General features: G+C 35.5%; 1 long non-coding RNA gene across 1 annotated transcript; it reads left to right on the forward strand.

Moving 5' to 3' along the window:
• Positions 1 to 2820: 2820 nt before the first annotated feature.
• Positions 2821 to 4226, forward strand: LOC146899310 (uncharacterized). Its single transcript, XR_015023470.1, has 2 exons — positions 2821 to 3038; positions 3927 to 4226. It is a non-coding gene; the product is annotated as an uncharacterized LOC146899310 (long non-coding RNA).
• The last annotated feature ends 295 nt before the right edge of the window (positions 4227 to 4521 follow it).

Genomic DNA, 4521 nt, shown 5'->3' on the forward strand with positions numbered 1-4521 from the left:
GGATGATAACTCGATTTAAACATTATTTTAATCAGGTTACTTGAATATATAACCAATGAACAAGTAACTTGACTAAAATATTGTTTAAATAGAGTTTTATCCTGGAAGACGAAAGGTCACAAGGTGTGACCTTTCGTCTTCCAGGATGATAACTCGATTTAAACATTATTTTAGTCAGGTTACTTGAATATATAACCATTGAACAAGTAACTTGACTAAAATATTGTTTAAATAAATTGAGTTTTTATCCTGGAAGACGAAAGGTCACAAGGTGTCCTTGTGACCTTTCGTCTTCCAGGATGATAACTCGATTTAAATATTATTTTAGTCAGGTTACTTGAATATATAACCAATGAACAAGTAACTTGACTAAAATATTATTTAAATAGAGTTTTTATCCTAGAAGACGAAAGGTCACAAGGTCACACCTTGTGACCTTTCGTCTTCCAGGATGATAACTCGATTTAAACATTAGTTTAGTCAGGTTACTTGAATATATAACCAATGAACAAGTAACTTGACTAAAATATTGTTTAAATAGAGTTTTTATCCTTGAAGACGAAAGGTCACACCTTGTGACCTTTCGTCTTCCAGGATGATAACTCGATTTAAACATTAGTTTAGTCAGGTTACTTGAATATATAACCAATGAACAAGTAACTTGACTAAAATATTGTTTAAATAGAGTTTTTATCCTTGAAGACGAAAGGTCACAAGGTGTGACCTTTCGTCTTCCAGGATGATAACTCGATTTAAACATTATTTTAGTCAGGTTACTTGAATATATAACCATTGAACAAGTAACTTGACTAAAATATTGTTGAAATAAATAGAGTTTTTATCCTGGAAGACGAAAGGTCACAAGGTGTGACCTTTCGTCTTCCAGGATGATAACTCGATTTAAATATTATTTTAGTCAGGTTACTTGAATATATAACCAATGAACAAGTAACTTGACTAAAATATTGTTTAAATAGAGTTTTTATCCTGGAAGACGAAAGGTCACAAGGTGTGACCTGTAAGACCCATAATTTAGCTGCGACTAAATTTATGGCTTTGTATTTTGTTCTGATGTTTTCTTTGTTAATAAATGACATTTTGTTAAAAAAAAAATTATTTTGATTCCAAAACTATTATTTTGAATGGAAACTTGAAGAGCAAGTTAGTTATGTGAGGTCTAGGATTGACTCACATATATTGTTTTTCTATTCTGGGTGATTGAGTATGATTTTCATGATGTTTGTTAAGAATGATTATGTTTTTGTGACTTGAGTTAAGGGGAATGCATGAGTATGTGTTTTCTTAATCTTGTTGAGCATTTTTGCGAGTTTGGGGATTCGGGTAGAATCAAATATGAATTCGCCTGCAAATGAAATAATAATCGACCTTGAGAGTCATTATATTCATCTAGGGAATTTACTATTCGTTTTGAGAATTTAGGAATATTATACCTGCGAGTTGAGAAAAGTTCCGATAAGAGAATATTAGAGAATGAATAGTGGTTTTTGAGTAAGGAGACAATTCTAAGATGTTTGAGACTGGTTAGAAGTTCATCAGAGTTAGGATAGAACTTTGTCAGTTACGTGTATCTTGAACCGCGAGAACCGGGTCCGGTTTATTTCCAAAACCAAAACTCTATAAATAGAGGTTCATACCACTTTTTATCAAAAAAATCAAGACTTTCTCTCTCTTCTCTCTCTCATTTCCGCAACTTTTCTTTCCTCCACCGTTCCGGGGCCGTAACTTCTTCGTTCCTTGTCCGAATCGCGCAAACGAGATATCAAAACGAAGCCCTTGACGATTCCTATCTTCCTGCGCGTGACTCACTGTCAATAGATGAGGTATTCCTCCCTTTTTTTCCTCTTTTAAATCTCGGTTTTGAGCATTTGTTGGTGTTGGGTGTCGAGTTTCGATTTTCTTGCGTGATGCTATGTATTAATGTTGTTGGGTAAGTCCGTATGAGTATAGATCTGAACGAAAATTTACGATCCGTTCATTTTAAAGTTTTAGTGTTTTTCGAAAAGTGTCGAAATGTGAATTTTATTTGATATTTATGCTTTAGACAAGTAAATGAGTTGATTCAACCGATTAGTTTTTGAAAAAAGTTGTCTGGACGAAAGGGCTGAAACGTGCAAGGGTATTTTCGTCCTTTTTTTAACTGTTTAACGGTGAAAATGAGTTGACCAATGGCTTTGCGTCGTCGAGACATTCGAAATGGACCTATGGTTCACGACGTTCCGACGACGGATGAATTTATTATGATTTTCTGAAAATAATGTGTCTGAGCTAACGCTGGAAGTGACTGCTGACACTATCAGAGTTCGAATTTTTTATGTTTGAACTGTTGAATGGTGAAAATATTTTGTCTGTGAATTTGTGTTAGGTTGACTGAGCCAGAGGCTCTGGTATGCGATGTAAACACAAAGGAGACTTTGTCGAAAATTCGTCAGATTCATTTTATCTTATTTTTGAGTGGTTTTGAAAAGAGGTTTCAAAACGGATAATATTTTGGGATTCACCTGAACATGAAAAGTATTTGTCAAATTGTTTAGAAATCTTTAAGGTCTCTCAGAAGACTTAGAGTATTTGAGAAAATATTTCCTTGGGTGAATTTAAGGAAAAACGCAATTTAAATTAGTCTCATTGAAGTATTTGGAGAATATTTTAGAAACATTGTTATTTTGAAATTGTCTAAAGAAAAAAATGTTTTGAGTAGATAAATTTTCGAAAGAAAAGTCTCTGATGAGAGAGAGTTCTCCATAGTTACTTTTGTCAAATTTATGGTGATTAAGTGTTTTGAGAGGTTTTGAGACGAAGGCTCTTTTGGAAAATATTTTATTTAAGTTTTTGGAATTATTGAAGTTGATCATATTTCCGAGTGAGTTGAATTTCACCTAGAATGGGTAGGAAGCTTTAGAGCCGATATTTACCTAAGTTATTGTATCTGTTAGGATACTTAGCTCGAGGGTTTAGAGACGTTCTTGAGGTAGATGCTTACGAGTTGTAGAGCTGTACATTATAAGGAATGCTTTGCTCAGGTAAGGGGCACTTTCTTAAACATCATAGTTACTTAAATGTCTGGATGGTGTATGTGCTATTGTGTGTATTGTGAAACTGATATGTTAAGTGAATGTGTTTGCCCAGTGTGGGATTTGTTTGCAATCAACTTGATTATGATATGTTGATGTGCGTTGCTTTCATATGATTTGTGAATAAATATATGAAATGCATGTTGATTTATGAAATGTTGTTTGATATGAATTGAAAGATAATATGTGAACTGCCAGTTGAGGCATGTTTTTATACTACATATGTTGAATGATGTATAAGAGTTGCATTTGCACATATTGAGTGGACAACATATGCTCATGCATTTCATGGTACGTGTTAGTCCGTTGGACGCACGGGTCTCATAGTACGCGGTAGTTCGTGGAGACGCACGAACGCGCGGGGTGTGGACTGCCGTGAAGGAACCCACCTTAAATCTATGAGATTGAGTCTTATAAGACGCGGTAGTTCGTGGAGACACACGAACGCGCGGGGTGTGGACTGCCGTGAAGGAACCCACCTTAAATCTGGTCTTATAGTACGCGGTAGTCTGTGGAGACACACGGACGCGCGGGGTGTGGACTGCCGTGAAGGAACCCACCTTAAATCTATGAGAATCATGATTTTCTTACCCTCTGCAGAGTGGATTATTCCGGAATCATTTGCATGTGATAGGCCAGTGGAAGTTGTATCACACATGTAGAGTCTGCATTTGCTAGGCTAATTGTACATCATTATATTTTGTTTGAGGAATGTTTATGCTGATGCCATTTACCATGCTAGTATGTATGCCTGCAGTACTTTTGTAATTATGTTGTTATTAGATCGTGACCCTTTACATTAATTCGTGGATCGGGCTTTGCCCCATATCCAAATAGGGAGTGTGCTTTGCGGAAATAGCAAAGACTTTGGAGGTGTAGCAGTTTGGCAGTCAGACTTGATGCCATTGGTGGGATCTTGTACCATGTCATCCCAGTTCAGAGTTAAGGATCAGCTTAGATGTTTTCTTGTGGTGTCTTATGTTTATGTAATTTTACTTCTTTTGTTTGGGCACCGCTGTAAATGATACTACCATGAGAAATGAATACTTGAACATTATTTTATGCTTCCGTAGTGCATGATTTGATAGTAAAAGCTCATTGCCTAATATTGTTTTATAAAATGTGACATTTGATTCAGATTTTATTGTTGGTAATGCTTTCAAAATGTTTTACTTACTCTGATTTTAAATTAAAGACAATCATGAATCCTTTAATGCATGGCATTGAATTGTTTTAAAAAGAAAAAAAAAATGCACTCTTGTTTTGAAAATCGGGCTGTTACATTGTGGTATCAGAGCATGGTTGTAGATTTACTTCAAGGGCTGTGAGTCGGGTGTCCTAAGCTGATCAAAAGTCGGGTTTAGTACACATAAGTGCTTGGTGTCCTTTTGTGCTTTGTGTTTTGCTTTGGGCCAAGTATGATATGCTTATG

The sequence above is a fragment of the Medicago sativa genome, chromosome 8 (assembly GCF_051527215.1).
Source record: "Medicago sativa cultivar Bolivia chromosome 8, Bolivia_mono, whole genome shotgun sequence".
In the NCBI taxonomy this organism is placed as follows: domain Eukaryota; kingdom Viridiplantae; phylum Streptophyta; class Magnoliopsida; order Fabales; family Fabaceae; genus Medicago; species Medicago sativa.